This window comes from Herpailurus yagouaroundi, unplaced genomic scaffold, assembly GCF_014898765.1.
Source record: "Herpailurus yagouaroundi ecotype Mexico unplaced genomic scaffold, PumYag 216, whole genome shotgun sequence".
NCBI lineage: Eukaryota > Metazoa > Chordata > Mammalia > Carnivora > Felidae > Herpailurus > Herpailurus yagouaroundi.
In genome coordinates this window covers 12,611,827-12,624,916 of record NW_024412447.1, presented here as the reverse complement: position 1 = coordinate 12,624,916, position 13,090 = coordinate 12,611,827, and the positions used below count along the sequence as shown (strand labels likewise).

Below are 13,090 nucleotides of genomic sequence, written 5' to 3'. Positions count from 1 at the left end.
CCCCGCGCCCCGCTCGGCGCGCGCTCCCGCCCCCGCGGCCCCGGCCGGCTGGATCACGTGGCCCGCTGGGCTCCCTCCGCCCCCGCCCCCTCCCCAGTTGTAGAGTGTGTAGAAAGCTAAAGGCTGGGGGCTGGCCGCGCTCGCGAGCCCAGGGCATGCGCGCTGGGGCGGCCGGGCCTGCGCACTGGGGGCGGAGGGGAGCCGGGAGTGGGGAGCGGGGCGGGGGCGTGGAGGGGGCTGCCCGCGTGGGGTCGGCTGCGGCCCGGCAGAGTTGGCGCGCGAGGGTGTGGAAGCCGAGAGGTGATCCTGCCGACCGCACCGCGGACGCGTGCGGGACGCTGTCCCCTGTCTACTCCGCGCTCCCAGGTCCGCGCGCCCCGCAGCCTCTTCGGGACACTTGTCCCTCGACCCCCTACCCCAGGCCCCGGCGGAGGCTCCCGGACAGCCTACTTGGGAGGCTCCCAGAGTATTTTTCTGGGCGACCTACGCAGCGAGGGAAGGGGGAATTTTTGAAAAGGGACACAAGGTGGGGGGGGGGGGCTTCCCCGGGAGGGGGGCACGACTGAAGGCGACAGAAAAGGGAGCGGGTGCCAAAGGGCGGGCCTCGGCCCCGCTGGGAGACCCCGAGAGGCCCTACGGCCGGAGTTGGAAACTTTTCTCCCACGTGGTAACACAACGCGTGACCGAGTGACCCCGCGCCCGTGTGACCTTTGGGCCCTCCTCGCTTTCATGCGGGGGCTCTTGGGACGCGCGGGCGGCTGCGGAGCGGGAAGCGCAAGGCGGTGCGCCCGGGGCCGAACTTGAACCTCGGCAGCCGCCGCGGGCGAGGGGGCGGGGTTGGAAGGGACCGGGCTGCCTCAGCCCGAGGACCCGTTGGACATGCAAAATGCAGCCCCTACCAAGGTCGGCTTCCTTTAGTGGGGGGCGGAGGGGGTTTCTCTTTTTCCTATCACTGCCCCTCCTTTCGCAGAAATGTAGCTGATGCTTATAAAAAGTTGTATTAAAGAGTTGACTGCAGCCCAGAATCGATCAACAAAAGAGACCAGCCTCTCTGGGTAAAATAGCTGTGCGTTTTTCGGGGCACTGGCATTGATCTGTACGGATCAGAAAGACGCCGACAGCTTTCTCACTAACGTGTTAGCTACCCACTTCACTTTGTGTCTGGCACATAAGTAATGTGGCACATCACCCCTTAGCCTCCAGTAGCTTACACTTGGGGAGGAAGAAAAGGAAATAAGCTTACATTGTTAAATTGCTCACAATGGGTCGAGCTTGGTACTAGACGCTTTGCACATCTTTTCTGTTCTTTACTAAATTTTTCCAGTAGTTTTATTAGTACTACTGGAAAGAGGTGGTAAAGAAAATCACATGACAACCTGATGCACCCAAGATTGGTTGATTCATTCATTCATTTCTTCGTTTAACAATCATCGGGGCCTGCTGTGTACCAGGCACGGTTTTACATGCTGGGAACCCAAAACATAGAATGTCCTCCTTGGACCTTACTTTCTGGCAGGCAAGCCTCACTCATCATGACAATTTAATGGTCATTCCCATAAGTCACACCCCTTGGGCATCCCCTTTTCTGGGTCTTTATGAAATGGAGGTGGGGGGCAGGACTGGAGGATGGTGGGAAACAAGTTGCAAGAATAGAGAGGAGCAACCAATGAACTGTGGATAAGACTTGAGCTTTCTGCCTGCCCAGGGAACAGCATTTGACCTTAGGCAAGACTCTTAAATGACTACTTTTCTCATCTGTAAATCAAAGAGTTTCAATTAGATGTTCAAAAAGTTCCCTTCACGGTCTAGCTGAAAGGCCTTCTCAAAAAATATCTTTTTCAAGTAAATGGTGTGCTTTAATTTCTGGAGAGAAGTGGCTGATACATATAGGATCTGATTCAATGTATTAGGAACATGGTTCCACCTTCCAAAATTTCCTACCTAGCATAACTGAGTTTGCTGCCCTCTGGAGCAATTAACTAAAACAGTGCCTCCGTACAGAGTGTAACTTTTGTGTTAACCTTTAGGATGCTGTCCCAGCAACTACTGAAATCCACGCTGAGTTTATCAAGTTGGCTCCTACAAAAAAAGGGCAGGTCTTTGTCATTAAAGGAAGGATCTGGGTTCATTTTTAGTGTTTTTAGGAATATGGAAGATGTTTTAGATACTGATAGTTTTCATTGAAAACTAAGAACTTGCAATTACAGTCACTTTTCACGACTTTGGGGGTTGGGTTGAGGAAGGTGTGAAATTGCCAAATATAATAAAAAGTATAATATTAGTGACTTTCCAGAGTAGCCCTTGGCAGTCCTGTCTTTAAAGAGTAATGTCTGGTAGGGAAAAAAAAATGGATGGTAATGCACTGCATCCAAGAACCTTGCCTCTGGCAAGAGTAATTTGCAAATGCATTTTGGGATAATGTTTAAATGATTTTTTTTCAGGGTCCAAGTGCAATGCTCACTGGAATTGGTAATGCCTTTTGGGTCAGAGTTTCAATTTTCTTCCATCAGAGAATTAAAATTGTTTGTGGATTATGTTGCTCATATCTGTTTCTAATTCTCCATATCATCTATGTTGTAAGAGCAACATGATTAATGTTGTAATGATTAATAACCACCGTATAATAAGCTAAGTGCTTACTGTTTGCCAGGCACTGTTCTAAGTTATAATATCTCATTTAATTCTCACGAATTTTGAGAAAGGTTTTGCTATACCTATTTTACAGTTGAGTACATTGAGGCTTAAGAAGGGTAAGCATAGGTAGCAGAGCTTTTTCAAGGTAAGCTGAATCTGGTGTGGGTGACTCCATAACCTGTTCTCTAAATGGTTATGCTGAAATGCCTTCCTCAGAATGATTCCTCAAGAAATCAAATGCTGTGTATATAGTTCTTTGGAAAACTGGCAATATCTACTCAAGTTGAGCATATGAACACTGTATGGCCCACTAATTCCTTTCCTTGGAGTATACCCATGTCAAATGTATATATCAAAACATATCTATACAACAGCTCAGAGCGTTATAGTAACCCCCAAACTGGAAACGACCCAAATGTTCACTGGCAGTAAAATAGGTAAATAATGGGTGATGTATTGACATAATAGAATACCGTACATCACTGAGAATGAACAATTTACTTCCAAATGCAGTAACATACATGCAGCTCATAAATATAATGCTGAGTGAAAGAACAAGACGCACAAGAGTATGTGTTGTGCAACAACAGGCAGAACTCATTTATGCTGTAAAAGTTAGGACAGTGGTTACCTTTGAAGGGAGTCTAATGACTGGGACAGGGCATATATAGGGCTTCTGAGGAGTTGATCATGTTCTGTTTCTTGGGGTTGGTGCTGGTTGCACATGTGTTCGGTCTGTAAAAAACCATCAAGCTGTACTATGATATATGCACTTCTCTGTACATATACTATACTTCAAAAAATATAAAATGCTATGGGTAAGTGTGGGGGGTATTGCTTGTATACACAGAAGTATTTAGAGAATATTTTTTCGTGCATTAATGACACTATCCAAATGCTCATCAACAGTAAAATGGATAAACAAGCGATGGTTTATTCACACAATACTACACAGTGTGAACACACAATGGAACACTGTATAGTAAATGAAAATAAACCATAATGTATCATCAGATTTCTTACTGGGCAAAATGAAAGATAAAGCTTTAAACTTGTAATGGGCAGTTTGAATGAGCTCATGATTCATATCAGCAAAAGCTTAGGTGAATTCTTTGCCAAAAGATTGTAGTTGATAAAGAGGAAAGCTAAAGAAATAATTCCATAAGAGGTTGCTTGTTTAGTAGGGAAGACACTCAAGTGGTTCTGGAAAACACAAAGGGAAAAACTTACATGTGTGTTCCGGAATAAAATCCTTAACGCACGAGAGCCTCTCCAGTTGTGCAATCTTTTATTTGAAACAATGATTAATACTCAAACTATATCTTGAACATTCAACCTTGACTAGTCAGAGAATACTATTCTAGCTTGATGACTGAGCTAAACTCTGAGCATTCCATGCAGCGAGAGATATTTTTGGTACCGGATTTTCTAAATTACTAAATTTTTATATCCCTCTGATGTCTTGCACTTTGCACTCTGCCAACACGGCAATTATGAATACATCCTTCTTGATATTACATACTAGTACATAATATTTGAATTTAATTTATTAGTAAGATTGATTTTTAACTCAAGGCAGCTTAAGGTTTATGTTTTAGTCGTTTATAACTTTCAGTTATTTTGCACGTGAATCTGCCCTGAGACAAGGTACAGAGCTGGTTAATGGATCTATCTTTATGCCATTTCCAAATGAGCAAACAAGGAGAATAACACATTTACTATCCCTTCTTTAACCCTCATAAGTTGTTTTTAGTAATAAGTATTCCTGGGGAGAAGTGATAGCTTGCATTAACTGACAGCCCATCAGCGAGAACATTGTTGTAAGTTTGCCCTAATTATCACCTGCTGTTTTAATTTTTTTTCTGCATTGGAAGTTGTTTTTCAAACTGCAGTTTTAATGTTCAAAAACAGTGAGGGGATGAAATGTGTGGTTCAACTTGCTGAATGTTGTGCTGCTTTCCATAATATTGTACAGTAAACATTGGTCCTCTCTACAGGTGCCTGTGATGAATGACACATCGATCAACCCATAGTCTTCAGACATTGCCGTGTGAAGCCAATGAAAGATGTCTGCTGGTAACCAAATGATGATCTTATGAAAAGGTAGTTCTGACAACTTTTTTTAACATTTATTTATTTTGGGGAGAGTTCAAGAGGGGGAGTGGCAGAGAGAGAGAGAGCATCCAAAGCAGGCTCTGCACTGACAGGCTGACAGCAGGGAGCCCAATGTGGGGCTTGAACTCACAAACCATGAGATCATGACCTCAGCCAAAGTCAGACCCTCAACCGACTAAGCCATCCAGGTGCCCTAGTTCTGACAAATTTTAATGAACGTTAGATTTTCACAAAATTAATCAGTCTTCCTGTCCCTTTTCAGGGCAATGGCTCTACTTGACGTGGTCAGATGGGGAAATTGATGGATAATCACAAGAAAAAACTTTAAATGAATGTAAAAAATTTTTTCAATGTTTACTTATTTATTTTGAGAGAGAGAGAGTGCATAAGCAGGGGAGGGGCAGAGAGAGAAACAGAGAGAGAGAGAATCCCAAGCAGGCTCTGCACAGTCAGCCCCAAGCCTGACATGAGGCTCGAACTCACAAACCACAGGATCATGACCTGAGCCGAAATCAAGAGTCAGACGCTTAACCAACTGAGCCACCAAGGTGCCCCTAAGTGACTTTTTAAAGGTACTAATGGAAGATCTCTGTATTTATTACAAATCATAACCCTGAGGAACAATTTCTATATTGGATTTGGTAGATGACTTGTGATGAATTGTGATTTTTTTGTTTTCATTTTTTTTAAGTTTACTTATTTATTTTGAGAGAGAAAAAGAGAGGGCACGAGCAAGTGAGGGGCAGAGAGAAGGAGAGACAGAATCCCAAGCAGTCTCATGCCATCAGAGCAGAGACCAATGCAGGACTTGAACTCATGAACTGTGAGATCATGACCTGAGCTTACCCAACCAAGCCACCCAGGCACCCCGTGTTTTCCTTTTTTTAAGTAGGCTCCACACCCAAGTCATGGGGCTTGAACTCACGACCCTGAGATCAAGAGTCAGATGCTCTAATGACTGAGCCACCTAGGCACCCTGTTTTCATTTTTATTTGAAGAACAATGAAGATCTAAAATGACCAGATTCAGAATAGAGAACATCCTGGTTGAAAAATTATCAATCCTTTGGAATTGCATGAAGAATATAATAAATTATAGCCCAGACCTAATTGCAACCTTCTATTTATAAAACATAATAATTATCGGGGTGTCTGGCTGGCTCAGTCAGATGAGTGTGTAACTCTTGATCTCAGGGTCATGAGTTCGAGCCCTGTGGGTGTAGAGATCACTTAAATAAAACTTAAAAAAAAACACAAGTAATAAGATAGAACATAACAGTTATTTTACATTTCTGTGTTCAAGGCCTTTTGTGGTCTGGTCCCAGTTATGTCATCAACGTCCTTTCCTACAGCATATTTCTACGCATCCTAAGCTAAGCTCTTGCCTGGAAGACTTGCATGCCATTGCCCATGCTAGTGCATCAGCCCAGAATCTCTTTCCTGCCATCCGAACTCATTGAATATCTCCTTACCCATCAAGAGCCATTCATCCATCAAAACCAACTCATCCAAAGAACTTACTCCAATCACTACTTCCATTCAGAATTAACAGTCTCTTCTCTACTTACATGGTATTTTAATTTCTGTATATTTTAAATATTATTATAGATTTCAGATTAATATAGTGAACAATCATGCAGTCTCTCAGTAGCTTAAGAAATAGAACATTTCCAGGGTGCCTGGGTGGCTCAGTCAGCTAAGCATCTGACTTCAGCTCAGGTTATGATCTCATAGTTCCTGACTTTGAGCCCCACATCAGGCTCTGCGCTGACAGCTCAGAGCTTGGAGCCTGCTTTTGATTGTGTGTGTGTATGACTATCTCTGCCTTTTCCCTACTTGTGTTCTCTCTGTCTCTCTGTCTGTCTGTCTGTCTGTCTCTCTCTCTCTCTCTCTCACAAAAATAAATAAATAAACAACAAAAAAAAAAGAGGGGCGCCTGGGTTGGCTCAGTTGTTTAAGTGTCTGACTTTGACTCGGGTCATTATCTCATGGTTCCTGGGCCTGAGCCCCATGTCAGGCTCTGTGCTGACAGCTCAGAGCGTAGAGCCTGCTTCGGATTCTGTGTCTCCCTCTCTCTCTGCCCCTCCCCCTGCTCATACTCTGTCTCTTTCTCTCTCTCTAAAAAATAAAATAAAATATTTAACAGTCTGTTTTCTGTTTTGTCTCTTTTTTTCTCCTTTGGTTGTTTTGTTTCTTAAATTCCACGTATGAGGAAATCATATGATATTTGTCTTTTTCTCTGACGGACTTATTACACTTAGAGTTATATACTCTAGATCCATCCAGGTCACTAAAAATGGTAAGATTTCATTCTTTTTAATGGCTGACTAATATTCCACGTCTTCTTTTTCCATTCCTCTATCAGTGGACACCTGGGCTGCTCCCCTAAGTTGGCTCTTGTAAATAATGCTGCAGTAAACATAGGGGTGCTTATATCTCTTTGAATTAGTGTTTTTGAATTCTTTGAGTAAATACCCAGGAGTGCAATAACTAGATCATAGGGTAGTTCTGTTTTTAAATTTTTTTTTAACGTTTTATTTATTTTTGAGACAGGGAGAGACAGAGCGTGAACAGGGGAGGGTCAGAGAGAGGGAGACAGAATCTGAAACAGGCTCCAGGCTCTGAGCTGTCAGCACAGAGCCCGACGCAGGGCTCGAACTCACGGCCCGTGAGATCATGACCTGAGCCGAAGTCGGCCGCTTAACCGACTGAGCCACCCAGGCACCCCGGGTAGTTCTGTTTTTAATTTTTTGTGTTCCATTTTGTCTTCCACGGTAGCTGCACCAGTTTTGTTCCCACCAACAGTGCACAAGGGTTCCTTTTTCTCTACTTCCTTGCCAATACCCATTGTTCCTTGAGCTTTTGATTTTGGCCATTCTGACAGGTATGAGGTAATATCTCATTGTTGTTTTGATTTGCATTTCCCTGATGATGAGTGATGTTGAACATCTTTTCATGTATCTGTGGGCCATCTGGATGTTTTTGAAGAAATGTCTGTTTATGTCTTCTGACCATTTTTTTAATTGGATTATTTGTTTTTTGGGTGTTGAGTTGTGGAAGTTCTTTATACATTTTGGATACTAACCCTTTAATCGGATATGTCATTTGCAAATATCTTCTCCCTTCAGGAGGTTGTCTTTTAGTTTTGTTGGTTGTTTTTTGGTTTTTTGTTTTGTTTTGTTTTGTTTTTGTTTTTGTTTTTTTTTTTGCTGTGCAGAAGCTTTTAATTTTGATGGGGTCCCAATAGTTTATTTTTGCTTTTGTTTCTCTTGCCTGAGAGACATGTCTAGAATGATGTTACAAGTGGCTTGTAGTTTTTTTGTCATTGTAAATAACACAGGTGCACAAGGAGACAGGACCTCCTTTTCTTACAACACTGTTATAGAACTTATTCTTTTATTATTTCGTTATTATATACACATCCTGTGACTTTTTCTTATCACTTGGTAAACTCTATAGGATAGGGACTGGGTAGGAAGTAGCAGGTAATCAATAAATTTAAGTGGTTTGATGATTTATCCTTCCCGTATTTGAGTTTAGATTTTGTAGTCTTGGGCTGTTGTGTCTTGCAGTACAGATGAAGACTTGAATTTTTGGATTTTCATGTATCTACTTCAGAAATCCTAAAATGAAGCCTCAAAGGACAGTTGATTTGGCCATACTTAGTATTAAAATGGACTCCTACCAAGCATCTGTGTTTAAAAATGAGTTGGTAGCATTTCTGAACTTCTCAGTGCCTCTCTCAATTTTGGAACACAGGAGAGTTTCCTATGAAGTATGATTATCAGTGATCTCATTTTTTTTCAAGTGCCTTTTTCCTTTTGAAAGATCCTAAAAAAAGGAAAATCTTCATGTATGATAAAAATTTCTTGATATTTAGAACAAACAAATAAACATACTGTTTCAACTATTCAAATAAAGAATGTCACCCAGTTTCTAGGATGGGCTCATATTACCAGGATTTTTCATGAAACAGTTACTTAAGTAGCAGGGTAATTGATAAGAAACTAGTTATTAGAAGAAAATATTGATATTTTAAACTGTTTATATGTTATCAATATAATTTTACCATAGGTTTTATTTCTTTAATTTAAAAAATGAGTATTGGGGCGCCTGGGTGGCGTAGTCGGTTAAGCGTCCGACTTCAGCCAGGTCACGATCTCGCGGTCCGGGAGTTCGAGCCCCGCGTCGGGCTCTGGGCTGATGGCTCAGAGCCTGGAGCCTGTTTCCGATTCTGTGTCTCCCTCTCTCTCTGCCCCTCGCCCGTTCATGCTCTGTCTCTCTCTGTCCCAAAAATAAATAAACGTTGAAAAAAAAATTAAAAAAAAAATAAAAATAAAAAAAATAAAAAATGAGTATTACATACACAAAGATACTTACAGCCTTATCATTTATAATAGGGGAGAAAAAAATAAAAACAACAAATGTCCTGCAATGAAACAAATGAAATGTCCTATATTTAAGTACTTTATAACATGGAATTTTATGAATTTATTAAAATCCATATTGTAAGGATATCAATTTTATTAACTAATAACAGAATTGCACACACCTTGTGACAACAATTGTTTTTAAAACTGCTATATAGTCTGTATAAAGTTTAGAAGGAACACAACAACATATACTGTTGCTTTATTTTAGTAGTAATATAGATGGAAATTTCTTTTTAAATTGCTTTTCTATATGTTAAATTTTATTATAAATAAAACTTTGTGAGTATCATATCTCTTTTCAAATAAGATGTGGATATGAGGTGACTGACCTGGCTTGCCCAGAATCAAAGGGTTTCTCAAGATAGAGGACATTCAGTGCCAAAACTTGGACCATTTTCCATGAACTGGGACAGTTGTTCACCCTACAATGTGTCTTTGATTGGTAGGAGGAGGTAGGAAGAAATCAGAATTTAATTTCAATTGTCAGGATATAAACTGGATATCGTTTTGATCACTAACTAGAAATTATTTATATTTGAGACTCTACTCTTCCCTATCGTGGCTAATGTAAAATTGCACACAAAATCTTAAAGAGACAACCTTCTACTAATTACGTATTCACCTGGTATCCATTTCAACAAATGAAATTACTCTCAGCACACATTAATTGGCATAATTACTGAAACGCCAAAATCAGATTAGCCACTGTAGCTCAAAGAAAAAAGGAAAGGAAATCACTGCTCCAGCAAATTGCAGAAGTATTTTTTAAAAAGGGCTTGAAAGGGTTCTCCCACTTGTAGGTAGTTTTATACAAAACCAATAAAATATGACTATTTTAATATTCATTCATGAGATATTTTTGGGTTCTTAACAGTATATTTTAGCTATATTGCAACTTAAAAGTAAGTCTTTCTAATATCCTGCACTTTGTTGATTGTTCCTATAATCTCTATTGTGCATGTTTTAGTGGCATAGCACTCCTATTCAAAGACAAATTGTATCCACTATTATTATCTATTTTCATAATTAACAATCATACAGTTATTCTAGAAGCCCAACAGCAGCAACAATGACATCTTTGTATTTGCAAAAAGCTTACTTTTCAGATTTCTGGCTCTTTTTCCTAAAACACTGACATCATAGTAAAACATTGTTCTGCCTGCTTTGAGTTCGAATCATCTGATAAATTAGAGAAACACAAAGATAAGAAAGAAGACATATGTTAGTATAATTCTGCAGAGCAAAAAAATCTTTGCTCTGACTTCGTTACGTCTATTGCTTGAATACATGGGATGTATTGTTCCATGGTCTTACTTCTTCATTTCCTACGCCAGATTGGTCTTGCCACTTCAGATATAATTTCCTGCACAACTCACCTTCCATGCTCTCTGTTCCAGTATTGTACTCTTATTAGAATACCTTGCTTTCCAGGATCTTTATCAAAGCTCATTAACATTCTTGATCATCATCATGGTTATTGCCATTATTATTTATTTTTGCTCCTCAATGCAGAATGTTTTCTCTTTATTGCAATATTTGTTTTGTTCTCTCTGCCATTAATAACTAGTCTTACACATTAGTATAGAATTCTGCTTTTGTTGAAAATAAGTGCCACGAATCAGAGAAACATGAAGAAAACAAATAGAAACACATTGTGGTACATTTCTTCATGATAAAAACAGAGGCATGCTCAGATTCTTTGTTAGTTTGGTTTGATCACATGGAATCAAGCACTTCCTGACCTGTGAAATCTATTGCCAACTTTTGCTTCTATGTTATTAATTTCTAATTACATTTTTAAAATTTTGTTAATGTTTATTTCTTTTTTGAGAGAGAGAGAGAGCACGCACAATTGGGAGAGGGACAGAGAGAGAGGAAGACAGAAGATCTCAAGAGGGCTCTGTGCTGAGAGCAGAGAGCCGGACACTGGACTTGAACCCACCAACTGTGAGATCATGACCTGAGCTGAAGGCAGACACTTAACTGACTAAGCCACCCAGGTGCTCCTAATTGCATTTCTTATTAATAATAACTTAATCTCACGTAACAGAAATAAGGTGATATTACAACCAAATATATAATGGGACCAAAATAAGGTGGGGAAAAAAAAAGAAGAAAGAGGTAACTCACCATAAAAAGTAAGAAGGAGGAGTGCTTGAGTGGCTTAAGTCAGTTAAGCATCCTACTCTTGATTTTGGTTCAGGTCATGATCTCACAATTTGTGAATTTAAGCCCCACATCAGGCTCTGTGCTGACAGTGTGGAGCCTGCTAGGGATTCTCTCTCCCCCCCTCACTCTACCCTTCCACCACTGTCTCTCTCAAAATAAATAAACATTTAAAATAAAAGAAAGATTTTATAGATTATTTGTATTATATGTGCCATTCTTCTCAAGCTTTAGGTCTTGTCTCATACTATGGAAAAATTGTAAAGACAGAAACAGTAGAGTGTGTTTGTTCCACTCAACACCTGATAAAAGTTTACTTTTCTTGTATTCCCCATGTTAGGGACTCCAACCTTAGTCTTCACTTAATACTGCTTTAAAAAATGTTTATAGGGGCACCTGGATGGCTCAGTTGGTTAAGCATCCGACTTTGGCCTAGGTCATGATCTCATGGTTCTTGTGAGTTCGAGCCCCACATTGGGCTCTGTGCTGACAGCTCAGAGCCTGGAGCCTGCTTCGGATTCTGTGTCTCCCTCTCTCTCTGCCCCTTCCCTGCTCATGCTCTGTGTGTCTCTCACTCTCAAAAATAAATAAACATTAAAAAAATTTTTTTTTAATTTATAATTTTTTGAAGTGTATTTATTTTGAGAGAAATAGAGAGAGCCAGTGGGGGAGGGGCAGAGAGAGATGGGGACAGAGGATCCGAAGCAGGCTCTGCACTGACAGCCCAAAGCCCGATGTGGGGCTGCAATTCACCAACTGTGAGACTGTGACCTGAACCAAAGTTGGACGCTTAACCAACTGAACCACCCAGGTGCCCCAATAGTGCTTAAAATTCTAACAGCATGTCAGTTTCTGTACCTCTACCTTCACTGCACACAAATACAAACACACATGCCAGGATTTATCTGTGGTCAAGTCCACACCGACTGACTAATTCTTTCCTCCATTCTGCCAGAGTTCTGTGAGTTATCCCAATTCACCTTTATAGAGGACTATCAAAACATAGTCATTTTACAGCCACCATTGGTGATGGGTGCCAAAACCTTTGGGAAACAGGATATTCATAAAGTCTCAGTGTCACTCTCACGAGACTTTATGGGGAAGGGGAATTTTCACACTGCAGACATTTGGTACCTGCTGCCTTAAGCAAATGATCACACACTGCATCACCAGTTATGACATCACATGCCTCTGATGTGATACACTGAGGATACAACAATATGTATATAATATGCCTTCAGAAAATGTTTAACCCTGACACAGTGAGACAAATCTAAAATGAGGGACATTCTGCAAAACAACTGGCCTGAACGCCTGAAACAAACCAAAAAAGGTTGGGAAATTATAGAACAAGGGAGGGTCAAGAGATAGGATAAGTGAATGCAACAGATAATCATTGATTGGACCCTAGAATTCAAAAATTAAAATTAAACAAAGGAGGCAGAATCAGCCCAGGAGGCAAGCAGGACATTGCTCCAGAGACTACATTGATTGCTATGTACCCTTGCTTCAGGAGATATGTATATTTACAGACAAACATAGTTCTCCTATTCAATTATACATAATTATATATATCACATATATGATACATATATTTATATATGATATATATATCATATAAATGTGTGATATATATAACATATATACATATATATAACATATATATCACACATTCATATAGTTAGAGATGCTGTAGTTGAAGATACCATTTTACAAATAAATAGAGGTCCAGAGAAGTATGGT

General features: G+C 40.4%; 1 long non-coding RNA gene across 3 annotated transcripts in view; it reads left to right on the top strand.

Annotated features, from left to right (window-relative positions):
• Positions 1-235: 235 nt before the first annotated feature.
• Positions 236-13,090, top strand: part of LOC121017767 (uncharacterized) — a 70,880-nt gene continuing 58,025 nt past the window's right edge. For all 3 annotated transcript variants that reach the window (XR_005784891.1, XR_005784892.1, XR_005784890.1), the window contains exons 1-2: positions 236-366; positions 4,632-4,737. This is a non-coding gene — a long non-coding RNA (uncharacterized LOC121017767). The remainder of the gene's footprint in view (positions 367-4,631; positions 4,738-13,090) is intronic.